The 20,922-nt window shown below is 43.0% G+C and overlaps 1 long non-coding RNA gene across 3 annotated transcripts; it reads left to right on the forward strand.

Annotated features, from left to right (window-relative positions):
- The first annotated feature begins 1,499 nt into the window (after window positions 1-1,499).
- Window positions 1,500-17,630, forward strand: LOC120098992 (uncharacterized). Of its 3 annotated transcripts, XR_015654368.1 has the most exons (4): window positions 1,519-1,608; window positions 3,688-3,739; window positions 11,687-11,776; window positions 13,632-13,772. It is a non-coding gene; the product is annotated as an uncharacterized LOC120098992 (long non-coding RNA). The 3 variants fall into 3 exon arrangements; XR_015654354.1 differs by lacking the exons at window positions 11,687-11,776; window positions 13,632-13,772 and adding an exon at window positions 17,411-17,630 and having other exon boundaries at window positions 1,500-1,608; XR_015654364.1 differs by lacking the exons at window positions 11,687-11,776; window positions 13,632-13,772 and adding an exon at window positions 3,912-4,053.
- Window positions 17,631-20,922: the final 3,292 nt, after the last annotated feature.

Here is a 20,922-nt window from a genome sequence, read left to right on the forward strand (position 1 = left end):
TTATGGCTCACCCAAACCTTGAATTCCTGGATAAATTAAGGAAAACTGCCTTATTGTGTCCCTATAAGTAGGCAATTTATAATTTGCCTATTTTACTTTTCTAAGCAGGAAATGGTTTTCTGGCGGCATGCTGTAAATCCTTGATTCTGTAGAGTGATCTGAGGCTTTTTCTTTGCCTATTTATCCAAACAAGTTAACAAGCAACATCATTTTAAACATCCCAAGAAAAATCATTGCCCAGATAGAAAAACTGTTCTGATTTTAGATTGGTTAATTTCGGATAGTGCAGGTGAGAAGGTAAGCAGGACCCGCCCCTCTGTCTCCCTAATCTCATGATGATTGGGGCAGGCTCCTCAGGACAGGAGCTCTAGAAAAACATTGCCCTGCCTCTTGGAGGCAAGCCCAGAATCTGGGCTTTCCACTTTTTATCAGCTTGTGACTTTGCCCACAGTGCACCCTGTGCTGTTCTCAAAGTGAAGACAGACACTCATTGTGTATAAGATTGCTTCAGAACTACACAGTGCTTTTAGAATAAATCCCTGTACCATCTGCTTCTGGCTTTTCAATGACTCAGGGAAGATTCCTGGCTGAAAGTAGGATCAATTCTTTGGACAGACATTGTGAGCTCTTCCTGACCCTGGTTCCCCAAAGGACATTAGGGCTTTGTTTTTGTTTTTTCCATTTTTCCTAATTTTGAACTTAATTTTTTTAAATACACGTGTGTGTGTTTGTATATGTATGGATGTGTATATGAGTGTGTGTGGTGTGTATGTGTGCATGTATGTATTTGTGTGAATGTATGATTGTGTGTGGAGTATGTATTTGTTTATAAGTGTTATGTGTATATATGTGTGGTATATGTGTACATGAATGAATGTGTGTGTGGTAGGATTTGTGTATAAGTGTGTATGTGTATATATGTGTGGTATATGTGTACATGAATGAATGTGTGTGTGGTGTGGATTTGTGTATAAGTGTGTATGTGTATATATGTGTGGTATATGTGTATATGAATGAATGTGTGTGTGGTGTGGATTTGTGTATTAAGTGTGTATGTTGTATATGTATGTGGTGCGTGTGTGTGTGTGTGTGTGTGTGTGTACACTACCACAACAGAGTGTGGCGGTAAGAGAGTCCCTTTTTGTTTCTTTCCTTCTACTATACAGAGTTGGGCGGTTAGTTCTTCAGGCTTGATGGTAAGATTTCTTGCCATCCTGCTTTGGCCTTTTTTTAAATCTCTCTATTCCAGAGTGTACATGTGAATATGGATTCTAAGATATGGTTTGAAATATGTAATAACTGTACCCACCCACATATGATTTGCTGTTTCCAAAACCCAGATTCAGATATTGGATTCTTGACTCCCAATGTGGATTTGAGGCAGTGCCAGTATTAGGGGCCAAGCACACTTGGGCTTGAATAAAGCATATCCATTATGACACCTTGGTGAGAATGTCCTATATCATAAAGGAAGCATTTTTGTTCTCACTAGTAAACATGGCTTTCATGTTGAGGGAACCTTGGTGAAGGGGTGAAGTCAGGCATTGACTAAGCCTGTGAATCCCCTTCCATGCATGGATTCTGGATTTGAGTGTCTCGAATCTAAGAGTGAGTATTTCCAGAGGGCACTACAGAAGTTAACATGTGTGTATTCTCTCTCTATTTTTAACCTCAATGTCTGTCAAATGAGCATTTGTTTTGCCGAGAGGAGTTCGGGTGACTGTAGGCAGCGTATGTTGGAAGAGTTAGCAGGGAGAAGAAGGGATGAGTGGTGTGGACACAAGCTGAACATTCACAGGAGCCACGGTACTGCTGAGAAGGATCCTGTTTCGACATGAAATGTGGGCTCAACACACTGTGAGCACAGTGAATTGGAGAAGTGACATGGAAGTGGTGGGAACTCCACCCAGCGCTCTGCTTAGGACCCTGCCTTGTCACTTGACAGAATGCATGGGTTTTGCAAGTCAGCCTGAGAAGGGTGATTGAATATGTGTTGCACGTCAGCCTGTCTGTGCCTGTATCTCTGTGTAGCTCACCCGTTCCTTCCTCCTCTTCTGCATCAGGGAGAAGGTCTGTTTACAGTTGTCTGCCTTTTTTGTCATACTTTGGGAATCTAGAATGTCTTGACATGGGTTCAGGCATGTTTTGCCATCTGCAAAGGTCGAGCTGCAGCATGGTAGCCTGGTGGAGGGCATCACATGGAGATACGGAGCAAGAGGAAGCCTGCATCCCTCCCCTGCTTTGGAAACTACTCAGACCATTATAGGGGCCCCATACTCCCAACCTTCCAAAGGCTCTGCCTCCTAACACCATCAACAGAAGACTCTGGAGATGAAGTCTCTAATACAAATTTCCTGGGATAGCCCCAAACCACAGCAAGTCTGGCTAACTGCAAAATCCCCTGAAAACTGTGAGGGGCCTTCTCTAGGCATCCCACAGACTACACCACCTCTCACTTAGGCTTCCCTCTGCCTGCTCTGATGTAGACATCAGGTCTTCCAGAAGTCTGACACTCAGACCTCTGTACAGTGGCTCACAGCTCCTGCCTAATTCAATTGCTTTCTCCTCCCCAGTGTCCTCTTGACTGAGTCCATGCTAAACGGGACCAAGCTCCAGTCTACCCTGGATAAACTTGAATGCACAAATGTTCCCTGAAGCTGTTTAAATGTCTCCATGTTCCTTCCAACCAACTGGACTAACATGCCCATGGCAAAACCCTCTGCTTGGGAATATAGGAGTTATGCCTTCTCTGGCCTCTTTGAGCAACCTTCTGATAGGATGTTTTCCAAAGTAGTGAAGCACAAGCTAGCCTACTTCATGGGGTGGTGGTCCCCTTAAGAGGAGGCGCCCTTCTTTAAATGGTGATGGGTATTGCTTGCTTGTCTTCTTTCTGCTCACATTGATGACCACACTATAGAACTTGGGACTCACAAATCGTTTTTGCTACACAGAAGAATTCATGGCTGTTGTTCAAGATCAAACAGAGGGAAGGATGCGAGGAAAAGCTAATCATTGGGAAAATAGGATCGATTTGGGAAAGCATTGGATTTCTGTAATTCTTTGCTTTTTCTCATCACTTAAAAAAATCTACTTGTTAATAACAACAGCTCAAATAAATCACTCAATAGGTTGCAGCGCCCTGAGGGGGATAGAAACATCTATCCCTCTTCTCTGTCTCTCTTACATTTTTAAGTTATGTGGAGCTACTAGTTTGAGGACAATGATCTTCACGTAACATAACATGCTTGCTGTCTTTCCTTTCTCAATGGCGTTTACAACACCCCATTCCTCCTGTGTTGTATAAGACACTGTAGCTTCCATGTGTAAAAATAAAACAGTGTTGACCAAACAGAGGCTGTGGAGGACAAGAGCCATGCACTGCACAGGGAAATGCAGCCCAGTTTCTGAAATTTTATGAACAAAGAGATGACAATAATAGATCAGAAGCCAAGCTGAACTTTGGCATAGTAATGCAACACAAATCTTAAGAGTAAGAGGCTAACAGTCAGGTACTCTTCAGGATTTCATAATTCAGGATATGTAAATACACAGGAAAGACATTGTCTTCTTTTCATGTGATTATAAGAAATGATAATGTAACTCCATGATGGGACTTACTGTGGGTTACTTACTTAGCTGACCATTCCAGAGGTCATTGTGTTCTGTTTCTGTTTTTTCCCTCCCCAGATTGCCTACAGAGATGGATCAGTTCCTGTTTAGTGAAGGGACAAGAATCAAGGTACCTGCCCTGACTCACTCTCATGGAGTTGACTCTTGCTCACAGCTGAAAAGGAACCTGGATTTGTTTCCTCCCAAGTCAAGGGAGAGACACAGACCCTCTGAGGAGCACCGATTGAGCTCCTGTAGTATCTTATGTTTCTCAGGAGCCCCTTACATGTGTGCCTTGACAGATGCTGCAGGAGAGATCAACAAGAATTTTCCAGTCTTCCCCGAGGACCAGGGGTTTTTCCAGAAGGTGGCAGTCCATTGTATGGCTCTAGGATTTGTGTTACATTTCAATGAACTTTTACCTTACTATGGGCTTTTAATGAATTATTGAATTATCTGATATCAAATAGGTGTAGAGAAGTACTTAGGCCATTACAGTGACTGTCTCTGGTGTTCCCAGGCAGGCAGTGAAGTGGTAGCACTGGTTAACCTTACTCATGCTGGCCCAGATTAAATAAAACTGGAGCCTTTCCTCTTCCAACTTAGCTGAGGTTTAAACTGGTTTGTGGTCAAAGCCAATGAAAGATAAGATGACAATTACAAGTCAGCAGTTCATACGGCTCCTGTAGAGAGGGTCCCTGCTTCTAAGGTACTAAGCTTTCTGAATTCATGCACAGGGGTCAGGGACCTATCATGTTCACAGACTCTGGTTAGGGGGGCTCTATCCGCTGAGAGCTTCACAGAATTATTATGTACTTGATATGGCCTCTTAGCTACACAGAAAATTCTCAGATGTCTAATGGCTCTTCTGCTTAAGGGTTTTGTACAGACAAGGTTAGTAAGGATAGTTCTCCTCAAGTATACCATGAATTTTCTCTCATCCTCTCCTCTTCCTTCTATTTCATTTTTCTTCCCAGATACTTAATGTTTATCTACATGCCATAGATTTCTTGCATTACACACACACACACACACACACACACACACACACACACACACACACACACACACACACACACACGGGGAGAGAGAGAGAGAGAGAGAGAGAGAGAGAGAGAGAGAGGTTTCCAAGTCTGTATATGAAAGAAATTGTGATATTTGTATTGCAGTCTGTAGCATAGATTTTTTAATATGAAGATACCCAAAGATTCTTCAAACTTCCTGACCATGCTGGCAATTCCTTGAGAGAGCTGGGAAGCAGCAGCATGCCATGGTTGTCCCTCACATCACTGAAAGATTTTGCTACAGCACACAGGAGAGGTGCCTGCACAGGATGAGCTTACCTTAAATTCTCAGAGGGAAGAAAATGACACTAAAAATCTTTTTAGGAAACAACATTATTTAAGTATGTAAAGGGGGGGCATAATTACCGGGGTCTAGAATATACCTGTATTAACAGGGCTTGGGGGAAATTGCCTACCTCACTTCTTTGGCATCTTGTTTCTGACATAAAAACACACAATATTAATGGCTTAATACAACATGGACTGCTTATCTTATACTCCAGGAGTTCAGACCTGAGCATGAGCTTCTCTGTGCTACCATGCAGGTATCAGCACTCCAGTCCAGAGGCTTCCAAGGAAAATAGATTATGGCATTTTTTCAGCTCTCAGATATACCCACACCCTGTGTCCTTTAGCACAGTCCCATTACCTCCCGATAGCCACTCTCTAACCCACCTCCCATCAGCCACTCCTCTAACTACCCTACCTCTCATCAGCTACCCTTCTAAGTACCCCACCTCCCATCAGCCACCCTCTTTCTAACTATACCTCCAATGTCTGATCTGCTTTCCTCACTACCTTCCTGGCCAGGCTCTTTAAGAACTATTATGATGTTGGGCTTACTGGAAACCTGATCTTCTTGGTCAGACCAGATTTATGGTTCTACACACAATCTTCTTTCTCTCTTCTTCTGACTGTGTAACATAACAATGTCCTGGGGGTAGAGTCCAGGAACCAGCATGTGGGTAGACTTGTGTTCTACTCCCAGTTTACTAAAACTAACCTCATGAGGTTAAAACTGTCAGAGCTTAAATTCTCACAAACACTGTAGTTTTCCAGAATGGAGAGTGTTGAATTCCTTTAGACTGTGAGGTTCTCTATATGACCCCATATGATCATTTGGCATTGGTCACTAGTGATAACATAGAAGTGAAGCCGAGTCAGTACCCTAACTCCAACTTGTTTTAAAGTTACCCTTTATCCCCTGATTAGACTGATGATTTACATGTCTTGGGAGGGACATCTGGCTGAGCAATGTGGAGAAGAGTGAAGGCCTGCAAAATAACACAAAGGCCAGAATCTCTGTCCATCATACTACCACAGTTCAACACAGTACCAAGAAGCCTGCAGAAGTACAGTGGGCATCTATAAATCAATAGTACCAGCTTTGATGAGGGCATGATTTGATACAAATATTGCTGTGGTGGTAGTCAGCAAATTATAACTATAATTAAATAGCTTGGATTTCTTACTAGAGGGTACCCAATTACCATATTTCAACATAAACTCCAATATGGGAGGGTTTCCTGGTCCCTCTCTCACCCCCAGATTCTATATCAACGTCTACCAAATAGCAGATCATATAAACCACCTGCAGAATAAAAAAATATTACTTACCATTAATTTTATTCATATGCCCATGACGAATAAATTTCTCAATCATTTTGCAATTATTCAGTAGATTTTATAGATGCCTTAGTTGGTAGTCTTCCTTAATGAATGACTCTTCAGTGTCCCATTACTCAAAGGCTGTGATAAACCCATCAGTCAGAACTTGTGTTTAAAGGGAATCCTACTGCGTTGCCTGGGACTCCAGCTTTGGAGTAAAAGTGGAAGTTGAGGCTATGAAGAACTTCCCTGTGACTCTGACACACAAGTAAATTAGTAAATTGTGGTCTTTCTTATTTACTATCTACTCTGTGTGTTTGGAAGATTCGTGATTGTTGGCATCTGGTCATCCCTAAACACATAAATCATCATACACTTAATGGGAATTTAAGGACGTCTCCCTTGGGAAGGATGCCTGTGGTCACAGGTGTCCACACCCTATGCTCTCTTGAGTTTTCTGCTATGAAGTCTGCTTGAGCCTTAACGGCTTTCTTTGGCTGTTCAGCTTAATCAACACTTGCATGTTCTTAAATGTGGTGCTTTATGACAGATGTCAGGAAACAAAGACACTTAACCTTTCAGAAGGCACCAGACACACCTCCTCCTGGGCAAGATTATTCCTCATTTTGCCTCCACTGTAATTCTGAGCTCATTCACTCTCAGTCCTTTAAACTAGCCATTCAATTAAGAATCACCAGTTGGCCCAGGTCCCATTCACAATATAAATATGGGGACGTATTTCAGTAGCTGCACTCAGGAGAGAGAAAGGGAGACAGCATAGGAACCAGCCATTCACCACACAGACCACTTTTGGCAGGGGTGGCAAAGGTGACAACAGAGTAGTGAAGAGAGACATCCTATGCAATGACATTGACACTAATATTGAAATTCAAGAAGGTAGAATGAAGAAGGGAATGAGGAAAGAGTGAAGGGGGAGAGACCCTCCCTGGCCATGGCAGATATATAGGGATGGAGTATCCAGGACATCACAGAGGAGCCTGCAGGAAGGATAGGGGAGAGTTCCTATGTGGACGAAGCATAGCTGAAACAGGGACCCAATCCAAAATGCAAGGAGGGCAGACAGCAAGGAGCACTGACTGGAATGGAGCATAATGGAGAGATAGCTCACTAGGGTAGCAGAGAAATGGGTGTGTGGAAGTGGCTAGTGATAAGACTCAAGGAAAGTACAATTCCTTCACCCATCAGGGAGGAGGTGAGTGGGTGAATGTGAAGAAAGAGAGAGGCCACCTTAGAGCAACGCACAATTTACTGAAAGTCCTGAGGAGCTGGTGAGGGTCCCCACTTTGCTGCAGATTTGTTTCACTCTGTGAGAGACAGACATGGCTAAATTACTTACACTGAAGTTTTTTGTCATAAAGAATTCAACACTTGTTTCCCGTGATACATAGTTGACTTATAATAACATTGACTAAATCTATTTATCTTAGGCTTTATAAACTGAACAATCAACAGTAGTAAAATATATTTATCTCTGTGAGCTAAGGAGTATCCTTTCACTGAAACTTTATATCCTTGAACACCAGGAGAAATCATAATAACTATTAATATGAGCACATGCATATATGTAGAGTCAGAGCAGCATTAAGCTTATTAAATTAAATGAGTTAATTTTTACCATCACAATACTTCTAGTTTACTAATATCATTTTCAATTATCCAGTTTTTGATGAAATTAATTACAAAGCTCCCTGATAACAATGGGACAATAGACAGGTGTCTTGCCCATGTGTTTCTCTTTTGAAATGGCTTATGAATGTGCAGGAATCAGTCTAAGCTTCACTGTATACCAATCACAATACAGAGCTGAATAGTTTTCTCCCTTGCATACATAATGAAGTAGATACTTGGTGATGTACAAATCTTAGTGCAACCCTTTTGCAGTGTAAACACTATGTGTTTTCCCCTTCACAGAAACTCTGCATTTGTAAGAAGTGACAGTCTCCCACCACCCAAAACCTCCCCATAGATCTATTCCTAGGGCAAATATTCATGAGAATATGTAACCTGATATTCAAAAATATCGATAGAGTTTAAATGAAAGAATTCCCCTTCTCTCTCTCTCTCTCTCTCTCTCTCTCTCTCTCTCTCACACACACACACACACACACACACACACATACACACACGTGTGTGTGTAATGTTGATTATTCAGTTTATAACAATGTAGTAGATAGAATATTGAATCATTTGAAACATTGCCTGTGACTGACAACCTCAGAGCTAGAAGCCTTTCCAGCACCACTGTCACCCTTTTGTTAATCAATGGCAAGGGACTGTGAGATGCCTCAGCTTCCACAGGCTGAAGAGTGACAACCAGGTTTCATCTCTGTTGCTGCTATTTGCCAGCTGGTACTATATTTTGTTACTCAGCTATCGCCATAGACCTGAATGTCAGGCTGACGCTCACTATATTCCAACTAGAGCACATACTGTGTACAATGTGTCTGTATTCCACAGATGATGATGGGTTTGACTGGATGGCAGACTCAGACTTATCTAATACATGTGTGCACACACACCACAAACAGTGGCATACATATTTCTCGGTGTCATATATATCTATGTACAACATATATATATGTATATATATATGTATTAATAATATTTGAAGCATTTATTTTTTGTTAGTTTCTACATGTTGATAATGAATTCTGGTTGTTTTTATCCACACGCCTACTTTATCCTTTCCATGTATCACCCAAACCCTTCCTCTCAGAGATGAGAGGTCATTGATTTGAATAAGGGAAACTTACCCGTGGCTGCACAAGTAGAGAAAATGACCACTCTAACAATCACGAACTGCCAGTAGTCCCTGAGAAGGGTGGGGCACATGGGACTCTCCCTGTCCCTGTGAAATGTGAACAGTCTTGTGCAGGTCCTGTTCAGAAATTCACAGTAACAATGAGTTTCTGAGTGCAACTACACTGCCAGACCCAGAATACTTGCTTGGCTGAACACCTCTCTTTAAAGGGTGTTCTAGTTCTCCTATAGCTATGGGCAGAGCACTCCACCATCACTCTTGGTCAGTTGTCAGTCTCTGTGACCTACTACCCGCATCAGCATGAAGCTCTTTCATGAAGCTTGAAAGCAACACACTCATCTAGGAGTGGAAATGAGTTTTTAGAAGACAGCGTGACAACATAACTATTCATCAGAGGAACAGTAGCAGCGTCTCCCCTTGGACTTGTGACTTCCCCAGCTGTAGGCTCTGGACCAGGTTTACAGAACCAGGTATGAGTTTTTTCCATGAAGAATGAGTCTCAAATCCAATCAGTATGTGGTTGGTTACTCCCCTAAGAATTGAACCATTATTGTACTAGAGGGTACACTGTGTCAGGCAGGCCATTATTGTACTGTGTAAGATTCATGGCTAGATAAGACTGTTTTATGACTCTTCCCACCTTGCAGCCTGCACAGTACTTTCCAGTACCATGAAAGGAAGCTAAAGGAGAGATGCTCTCAGTTTAGCACCAACTTGATTTCTCTACATGCTATGACGAAAATGTGTGTTATCTTCAGCAATAGGATCTTACCATCAAGTTCTGGTACTTAGCTTATATTTTCCCTCCTTTAAGATTGTGTGTGTGTGTGTGTGTGTGTGTGTGTGTGTGTGTGTGTGTGTGTGTCCCTATGTGTACTGTGCACATGCGGTGTCAGCAGAGACCATAAGAGGGAATGGAATCCCCTGCAACTGGAGTAATAGGTGGCTATGAACCACAGATGAGCTCACTGGAGGCTAACCCTGGTCCTCTAAAGAAGCAGCAGATGCTCTTAACTGCTGAACCATCTTTCCTGACCTCCAACCTTAGCTTTTGAGACAATGTCTCTGTATAGGACCTGGAGCTCCCAGTTTAGTGTAGGCTGGCTTGTTAGTAAACTCAGAAATCTGCTTGTCTCTGCCACCCAGCACTGGGATTATGAGCATTACCTTGCCTGGCTTCTTAGTTTGAGGCTGGACTCAAATTCAGGTTCTCATACTTGTGCAGCAAGCACTTTACCATCTGAATTATCTCCCGCAATCCAACTACCTTATATTGGAATCGTCCAACAAAACAGAAGCTGAGGCACAAACAGCACACACACACACACACACACACACACACACACACACACACACACAAACACACACACACAGGCACACAGACATACACAGACACAGACACACCCCCATACCACCGCACACACATTCTGCCAGTTCTCTCACTACCCTACAACTGAGATAAGTTGACAGTTTGAAGGAACCATGGCGACCCTCACTTACCCAGGGAGCACCTGACCAAGCAGAATCTTCCCACAGAACATGTAAGAAATGGTATCACACTATTATGTCATGTGCAGTGTCAGACATTGAGTGAGCATATGGCATAGAAGGATCCAGTAGAGACCAATGTCAACAATGCTCAACTCTTCAACCAAATGTCTCTGACAGACAAGAGCATGTTTCTGACAGACTGCAATGCTCTAAGTGTGAGTTTAGAGACACAATATTTAGGCACAGTATTTTCTGTATAGTGCTCGTGATCAGTTTCTATAGTAGATAGTTAAATTGATAAGAAGGGGTGATAATGGCGATGGTGGTGATGGCAATAATGATTGATGGTGATTGTAGCGATATTGACGATATTGACAGTTATGATAGTGATGATGATAGTGATGGTGTTCATGGCGATGTTCAGGATGGCAATGTTGATGATGATGATGGAGTTTATAGTGATATTGGCAATGATGAAATAAATATTCTAATGGTTTCAAAGTGTCTTGACAACCACATCTTACAATTTTCTCCTCTTAGTGATAACAGAGATAGAAGCAATCAAGCACTTTATACTTTATTTTATCATGAGGATCAGGTTCATAATAACCTAAAGTTGTTTCCTTCTATATTTTTTAGCCTATGTGTACTACATTGAGGGTGAGGCCATTTCTCTCCTGCAGCTATCTTAAGCTTGGTGTGTGTCTTGTGTAGACACCTAAGCCATGTCCACAAGGCAGAAGTTATCATTTGTTTTTGAGGAGTTTGGATTTCCAGGAAAAAGGCAACAGGCTTCTGGCCCCTTATATACCTCTATACTGTATATTGCAGTTTCAAGGGATCACCTGCCACATCTTCACTGTGTGCAACTGCATTTGCTACCTGTAAACAGGTGACATCACATCTTTAAGAGGTAGTGAATGTTTAGCACAGAGAAATTTGAAATGATTGTACTAAGTCCTGGAACGTGTCTGACAGATGAATCTGGCATTGTCATGGTAGGGCTCATATGCAAACACTATCTTATGAGAGTCACCGAGGGGACAATGCAAGGATGGAGCAGCTGAGCAGCCTTTTATGGTCCTGTACAAAGAGTTTGTTTCCCTTTCCTAATGCTCAGTCCCTCTTTCAGATAAGCTTTGGTGACATCAGAATTCTCCATTTAGCTGAAAGATAAAGAAAGACATGATGTCTCCATTTGATGACTTAGAGAAGTGTGAAGGTAAGAGTACAAACGTCTATGCCAGGAAAAACCAAAGGCGAAATTTTCCACTGTTACCCATTGACTTTATGTCAGCAAGAGGTGAAAATTTTATCGCTTAAATACAGACATAACTCTATCAATAAAAAGACACACCTGAGAGATTCACTGGGCAAACAAATGGGCAATAACAGAAAGTAAAACATTCAGCTTTTCCAGTTGCCTAGAGGTAGGACAAAATTAGAAATTTCAAACAGACATTGGGTGGAAACAATTTACAGAGCTATGGCAAGAGTGACTCCCATAAGGATAGGCTATCCAACACGGTGACCCCTGTGATAGTTAATCTACAGCATCATTGTCTTAGTGAAGGTTTATTGCTGTGAAGAGACACCATGATCAAGACAACTTTATAAAGGCAAACATTTCACTGGAGCTGGCTTACAGTTTCAGAGGTTCAGTCCACTATCATCAGGACAGGAAGCATCCAGGCAGACATGGTGAAGGAGAAAAGGCTGAAGAACAAGCTGCTTCCACCATGGCAGGAGTCATGGTGGACTTCATGTATTTGAACTGTGAGCTACAATAAATCTGTTCCTCCACTAAGTCTTCCCCATCATGTATTGATCACTGTGATGTGAAGCCATCACTACAAATGTCTATACTGAACATGAGCTCTCTAGATCAATTCTGACTTCAGGAATAAAAGGCTCATCTGGGCACTGGGGACACTACTTGCTAAATACTCAGACTATTTTCATGCTGTGTCCTAAGTCATACATGGGTCAGCCATTGCCTTTATGATAGAAGCACATTGATGCCTTGTCTGTTGATCTATCTGTGTGGATCATCTCAGCTCAAGATTGGCCAAGTTCTTAGCTGCACTGCCTTGTAGACAAGTCATCTCCTTGGTCCATGCTGCCACCACATAAATATATCTCCTGGTTCTTTCCATGAAGCATGTTCCCTTTACAAAGAAGGGAGTCTAAGCATCCCAGTCCAAAGTAGTTCCTTATTGCTTCTTGTTCTTAACTGTGGCATTGAATCTCTTTCTAGTGACTCATTGAATGACGAGTATAAATGAGATGTAGAATATTTTAAACATTGTGGGCCATTTCTGTGATATAGAAATGAAGTATAAAACTACTCAAAGTAATTCCCACTCTCCACTGCACCCCAGTTTTCATGTGTGTGTCAATCTTCTGTGTCCTGCTCACAGTATACTCCTATGGGAAGGGCTGTGAAGGAGAGAAGACAAAATTCTGACAGTACAGAATAAGAGCAGTGGGTAAAACAACTCTTGCATAGCACGAAGATTTGCATCCTCTAGCACCTGAATAAAATGGCAGGGATGGTGGATCTTTGGTGCTAACGGCTCAACCAGCCCCGTTTGCTTCGAAGCTCAAAGTTCTGATGAGAAACACTGTACCAGAGAGAAAGATGGACTGCTTCTGAAGAAGGGCTCCTGGGGTTCATCATGACTGCTACATGCTTGTGGACACACATGCACATGCACAAGCGCGCGCGCACACACACACACACACACACACACACACACACACACACACACGCACACAGGCACACAGGAACACACACTTTAAAGGCAGACAGGAGTCAAGAAATCAAGAACACAGAGATCTGAGTATGATGTCTGAGTTTCTGCTTCATATCCATTTCTGCTAACTGCACTCACCCTGTCTTCTCTCATGATAAGTGTTTTGGCTTATCATGTATGTCAAGTGTTCAGAAAGAGGCCTCAGGAATATATTAACTAATTGATTTGTGAACAAATGAGAAAATGAGCACAATTTTATTTTTGGTCATTTTTATTCAGATGTGTTTAGGTAAATTCCTTTTATGCTCCTGTCCTTCCCAGGTTATCCGTGACATCTAGAGAAAAGAAGCTGCCCCATTTTGAATAGGCTATACGATGCCAGGCTCCGACATTCTGCCCTCAGTTTCTCATGCCTGAAGAGCTGCTATGCTTGCCTTCATGAACCATATCAAAGGAATGGCTTCCAATCTCTTGTCTTGAATTTGCTGTGCCTGGGCAGATTCTAAAATGCAGGAGGTTCAATAGGAAGGAATTCAGGAAGCTTTCCAGCATGTTCCCCTCAGACTGTCTGCCCCTTGAATGTCATCAATCGTGATGGAAATGTTAATGAATGGTGAATACAGAGGATGCCATTCATCTAACCTTTTGATGAGGACAGTGGCTCTGAACATGGGTCAGTTGGGCCATTAAGGGAAACTTGGTGCTAATGAGACCAAGTAAGAGACCTGGGCCCCTCATGGCCAATTAATTCTGTGCAGAAAGAAAGATTCTGGGTTTATGGTCAGCAGCTGCCCCAGTCAACACAGTTAATCATTCCATAGGTGTGTGATGTTGACTCTAGGGGAGCCTATGGGGGGTGAGGTAGTACCAGCCTTTCTGTACAGCAGCTAAAGCACATCCTACAGCACAAAAATGCCCATCTGTGGGTCAGGAGCTGTACATCTCCACATGCTGAGTAGCAGATCAGTGTTTTGAGGGTCTGAGCCCAGACAGGATATGAAGCAGCTACGAAGGGAAGCATGCTTCCTGCCCTCTGGCTTAGTAGAGCCTTTGAATTCACCACACTCCTAGCTGCCCATGATAGAATTGAGTTAGAACAATTTTGATTTTCATTCTAGAACTTACCAGAATCTAGTCATCTACAAGTTGGAGACCGAACAGTTACACTCTTCAGTGAACTAGTCCAAAGTTGAGTCTCCAGTGAAGACTAACAGCCCAATTTTTGTCCTATAACATTTGGGGCAAACCACTACTGGTCTTTTAAGGCAGGCCATTTTGCTCAGACTTCTGAAGCCGAGAAGCTCATGCTGATGCCAAGAGCTAACTTGGGATATCAGTGAACCCATCCTTGACAATCAGTTTGGTATATAAAAACCTGATTTCCTAATGGAAGCCCTCGTTGGTTCACAGAACCTATCCTGGCATAACTTTTTGCCCATTCTTTCCTAAGCCTTGTGAATCACCTTTTCCAGGAATATAAATCCTTCTAACTGGTTTTCCCCCTGTGGTCCTCATACAAAGCCATTCAGGGAGCTTCACAGGGCAGGTGCACCTACAAGGAGGAACAGAGGCTTTGGGGAGTTCCTTCTATCTGTGTTCGTCATCACCATCTGCCAGAGCCCAGATCACAGTAGAGCTCACAGAAGATAAATGAGCTTTGTGATTTAACTCTCCAGAAACAATCTGGTTATGTAATGTCATATTTACCAGGTCAGTGCTGAGTTAAAAAGCAAATCTAAATCAATATTCTAACCCAGTCATCATGAAGTGTGTGTTCTCCTAGTGAAGAGATTTACAACTTATATGTGTATGTAGATTCTATAACTCTCCTATGTGTGTGTGTGATTTTATAACTCTGTCTACTATGTGTATATAGATTATATAACTATGTCTACTATATTTGTGTGTGTGTGTGTGTGTGGTGTATGTGTGAGTGTGTGTGTGTGTGTGTGTGTGTGTGAAAGAGAGAGGGGGAGGGGGAGAGAGAGAGAGAGAGAGAGAGAGAGAGAGAGAGAGAGAGAGAGAGAGAACAAGGAAGATGAGGAAGATAATCTTCTCCATGACTGGAAGTATGAGGCAATGCCCTAGACTCTCCAACCCCAGGGCTGCCTTGAACAGAAAGGACACAACTTGGTCTCACAGGATGAGTATGTGGCTGAGAATTTTGTCTTTTTTTTTCTTTTATAATACTGAATAACCTACTGGACCCACCTCAGACCAGGCTGACATGAAGAGAAAATGCCCTGTCACCATGTAGGGCATATATCTACTCAAAGCTCATCACCACCTCACCTTTCCCACCTTCCTGAGTACCTTTCTGAGTTATTCAGTCCTTTCCTGGAACTTCCTGCATCCAATTAGAAAACCCTAGGCCAGGCTAGCTGGAAGGGAAGTCTGTTTTTCTCTTCCTCTCTACTATTTCACTGTCCAGGGGGAGCACATGAGTTGGTGTGGAGACCTACAGTCCTCTCACTGTGCAGACACCCCCCTCCAAGGTCTTCCAATGGAGTTCTTCCTGCCCAGACACTCCTAGTTTTTCTTGCAAACCCTGAAGTTAGGCAAAATACGTAGTTTTCAATAAACGTGTTTGAATGAATAAGTAATACGGTATCCTCCATTTTATCTGCCTAAGCCTAAAAGATATAACAGATAAAATGTAATTATCCCATAAGAGTAATAAACACTCACACTGAGAAGCAAGCGGTCTTCACTTCTAATCCAGCCCCCACGATGTGACATGACACTATGAGTCTTATGTCTCTGGAATTTCCACCAGTTTCCAGACCCAAGAAATACTGCTGAGAGCTAGCTTGCAAGTCTCTTGTCTCATCAGAGAATCTTCCCCCTCCACCTAGAATCATCATGTGCTATCCTGTCTCTAGTACAGAGGTGTGGTACTGTCTCAGGCCCTCTAGGGTAGAACTGCCAATCCAAAGGCTCTGAAGGGGATAAGGGGCCACTGATCCCTGGCCAAGTGTTTATCATTTATGAGATGAGGAGACCAATTATGGAATTAACTAGGATGGGAGTTTAGATTTATAAGAAAAGCACTTGAGTTGCAGATAACAATAATCTTAAGTAATGAAAGCAAGACTGCATCCTTAATGCTGGATAGAGCATAGAGCAAAGAGAGACTTCAGTTTCAAAAGGTGCTGTTCTAATTCTGGCCATCTGTCCTCTGCAACATGGATGACAGTTACATGCTGCCTCAGAAATTCATAAACATTCACAGTGGTGACTTGGTCTATCCTCATCCCTCAAGTTTAAGAAATGTTTAAGTCCAGCTACTGTGTTTCTTGACATCATTTCCTTCGAGCTCCCACCTAACATTGGTCAATTCAAAGCTCACAGTAAATGCTCAGTAGGAGTTCCTTTAGCAGCAGGATGCTTTCTGGCTGAGTCTCAGTCAAGTGCCCCTCACCCGCCTATTCTAGTCTCTCCACAAATTCCCTTCCCTGGATGCTGATCTTGCATTGGAACCAAAGAGGCAGCCTTCTCCATCACACACAGCAAGCCCAAGGTCCCACGCCAACACTAGAGACTGCTCCTCTAGAAGAAAAGCCCTGATAAAGCACGGCCAGGATGGCCCTGTCATACTATACCATCACACCAATACGTTTGCTAAACTGATCAATAGTAAGATTGATAAGCCTTCTACTTGGTTAAGTTAATCTTCGTATCGATCAGCCTGGCAAACGTATTGCTTTTCCTGAGCAGCCTTCCTCCACAGCCTTGCTGTGCCCCACTCTGACACCCTGGTTGTCTGGTCCTATCAAGAAGAGAAATAGAACAACATTTTCTACATTAAACGCTTCCATTACATCCTGATCATCTTTGCCTGCAACAGATATCTCCTCGAGCAGAGGATTTATAGACAGAAGGTGCCTGACTAATTTTTCTGTCGGTGTTAGAATATTGATAATGATCGGGGACTTCCCAGGCTCACACACAGTACGTGAAGTTCAAATTAATAATGGTTATAAATCGGAGTGGTAAGTGCCTTTCCAATTACAGTGCCCAGAGGAAAGACCTCAGAAAATAAGGCTACAGAGACGAACCAAGGCATGCAGAGTCTGTACCTGATTTGTTCTTGTTTTTAGGTAAGACACAAAAAAGGAAAGCTTGCGAAGAGAAGCTCACTGGCAAGAAAACAGATGGTCCCATGAAGGAAAGACAAAAAAGAAAATCATCTACAAAATGGTGATGGGGCTGTTCTACCAACCAGGATCACAGAAGATATCCTTGGACAGGGCATATTTGTTCAACTAGAAGCACAATGTGCTCCCTCCATGACCCCGTAAACCCTGTGAAGTTATAGTAGCCTGTAGTAAGACTAGGTTTTGTGAAAGCAGCATGCTTTCTATAGGCATCTGCGGAGCAGAACATGCACAGAGTTTAGGAAACATAAGGCATTGGTTGTCATGTAGAAGAAGGGCAAAATCAATACCTGAGTGCTATCAGAGAACAAACATGGCAGACTACCTGCTAGCACTGGATGAGCACAAAGACTAGAGAGAGAAACAGAGAGGAGAGAGGGCAGAGAGAGAAGAAAGAAATAGCTGTAGTCTGGGTGTGATTTGCTAGGACACCCTGAAGGACAGAAATGTTGATGAATGGATCACTGGTGAGGGGAAGTACATTGTTTTTCATGTGGGGGGAGACATGTTTGTAGGAGTTAAGACCTCTTTCCTAGTGAGAGAGCAGGGTATTTCAATAGGCATTAGAACCACTTCTCTAGCTGAGATGCCAATGTTACTATGTGACTGTGCCTGAGACTTAAGTGGAGACAGACATGGCAGAATGGACCAGGGGAGGAGCCCTGAGAAAGAAGGGAGAACACCGGATTCCAGGTTTCAGTAACTGCTTCCAAGAGTCAACACCCACACATAGCTTTCCCTCATGTCCAAGAACCTTCCTTGAAGCAAGGAGTTCTGCTTAGGAGCCATGGCCCTGCCACTGCCCACCATCAGATGCTACCTGGCTTACCAACAAGCCTGAACAGCCCCCTTCTCTTTTCCCAGACATCTCTCTGCACTACATCCCAGATGGGGGAGGCAACCGCTCACCTGTGAAGCTTTATGACTTTACAACCTTGAGCAAACAAGCACCAAGCATTGCTCCTGGCCTCTGCCCTCCATGCTGTACTTCTGACTGGTGGGTGAGGTCTTTCATTCCATTCCATCAATACTTGACCTTTTCTAACACTTCCCCCATGGGATGCAAGAGAAGCCAGACACTCTGTCAAATAGAAACATAAGCATGCAGACCACAGGCTGTGTGTCTGTCTGACTTCTCCCTGCCTTTGCCTAGCCAGGAACAAATGATGGTCAGTAAATATCCGTTGAGTGATCTTTAAATAAAGATAGGCCACTGGGGGAATGTTCTCGAAGGAGACAGTAGGAGCCCAGCTTGGCCTACCTCTGTCTATGTTCCATCTTCCTCTGCCACTCCCCTTCTGTGTGCTCTTTCACCACTGGTTAAACCCAACCAGACTAGCTGGACTGTAGTCCTAAAAACTGTGGCCAAAAGAAACCTTTGCTCCTAGTGTTTGTCTTTGGTTAGACTCCGCCATTACAATGGAGAGCTGAGTCACGAAAAGGATGATATTTGGAAGTTGCTAGGGTGTGGAAGTCACCTTCCTGTTTCACACTTGTGCCTTCCTGCTTGGTCTCCACTGTAGTAGAAACCTGCAGGATCCACATCATCCCATAGGCTACATGACTAAGAGGGCATGACCTCACAGAGCTCAAGGCTTCGAAAAGGGTGATGGGTAAACCAGAGGCAACACTTGAGTCCTCATCACTGCCAGGAAGAGTCAGTGAAAATCCTAACTAGTTCCTTGATATCATATCTCCAGGCAGCTGCTCTGTGGTCAGCCACTCAGAGCAGTAAAAATACAGCCAGCACAACCAAATCAGGAAGGTTCCAAAACAACTCAGCTTTAGTTAGTTTGTTTGTGAGCTTCATCTCAGCCTGTCAGATTTTACAGTGTGACTCGTAACTCAGAAAGATTCCTTGGTGTGAAATTCTGTCCATGCCAAAGTCTGTGCTCTGTTCTGATGAAGGCCATAAATGATCACTTGGTGCTGGCTTGCCTTAGAGATTCCAGTAAGTCATAAAAGACTTCACAGCAATCATGTCACTCTTTGGGGCCTGATCTGAGGCCTGTCACTCAATGAGAGAAGAGTGAAGTTGTCAGGACCCTCATCCCCAACACAGCCAAGCCCACTTTGCATGCAGATATCTTCTTTCTTCTTCACTGAAAATGTAGCAACCTCTCCCTCACCTGAACAGGGACATCCAATTGAGTGAGCTTTTCTACTACTCACCCTGAATGAAAATCACAGCAAAGTATCCATGAACTCCAAGCTTGGACTCACCTTCATAGTACTTGGCCCAGGTCACTCCAGGGAGTTGGAGAAGAACTGGCCAGGCCCCTGTGTCTGGTAGATATGAATAAACACAGTGAGGTAGACAACGTTATTTAAAGCTGCTGCCCTGGATACCCAATTCCTGCAACTCCTTTTGAGTGACAGACAAGTCCCAATATCCCTTTGATTTTTGCAAGATAACTGAAGTTTCTTCACTTTTTGGTAAAAAGAAAAACCTTTTGTTGGCACTCTGGGAAATACTTCCACATGGCATTGGCAGCTGAGAGCCAAGCATTCGTCCTTTCTACTTGTCTTCTGTGAAATAGTAACACTTTATTCTGCATCTGAGAGATCCCTGGTGGACCGAAAGTGGGGAAGAAATTAAAAATGAAGAAAAATATTCTTCCCTCTCTCATAAAGAGAATAAGAATTCTGACTGCTACCAGGGAGACAGTAGATACAATCCTCTCATTTCACCTTCAGATAAATTTTCATTTCAAGCCAAACCATCTTTCTTTGAAAGAGTTGTTATGCACACACACCAAAATCACTCAAAAGGGATAGTTTGCCTCAGCATTATGTGAGGTGTTCAATGTATTCTGACAGTTGTCAACAAGCTGGACTCTCTCTCTCTCTCTCTCTCTCTCTCTCTCTCTCTCTCTGTGTGTGTGTGTGTGTGTGTGTGTGTGTGTGTGTGTGTGTGTGTGTGTTTATGGCTGCATGCATGTACACCTGAGTAGAGAAGACTCTCACAGAAGAACAAGATGCCCTTGGAGTTACAGGCAGTTATGAGCTCCCTGATGATGGTGCTCGGAATTGACCTTGGGTATCTGGGAGAGCAGCATGTGCTCTTAATCTCTCATCCATCTCTCTGGCCCTTTCATTCATTTTTAACCCCAGGGACATCTCAAGTCTTTTGTGGGTTTTTACAATTTATAATTTGTATCATAGCCCTTGAAGGCTAAGTATTTCTAAATCCTAGCATTGTAGACCAAGAGAAAATTATATTCAAATAGAATTATGCAGGAAGAGACAGATGCAAACTACAGCCATTCTTAAGGACATGAGTGAGGAGAATCCCAAGTTCTCAGAACTTCCTCTAATCCTCAAGGAGCTCAGGGTTCACTGCATAGATTCATTCCATAGATGTGCTCTTACTTGACAAATGAGGAAAATGAATGCCACTTCCTGCTGACACTGCTGTTTAGACGACATGTCCATCTCAAAGTAACATGTGCCTT

The sequence above is a fragment of the Rattus norvegicus genome, chromosome 1 (genome assembly GCF_021556685.1).
Source record: "Rattus norvegicus strain SHRSP/BbbUtx chromosome 1, alternate assembly SHRSP_T2T, whole genome shotgun sequence".
Lineage (NCBI taxonomy): Eukaryota > Metazoa > Chordata > Mammalia > Rodentia > Muridae > Rattus > Rattus norvegicus.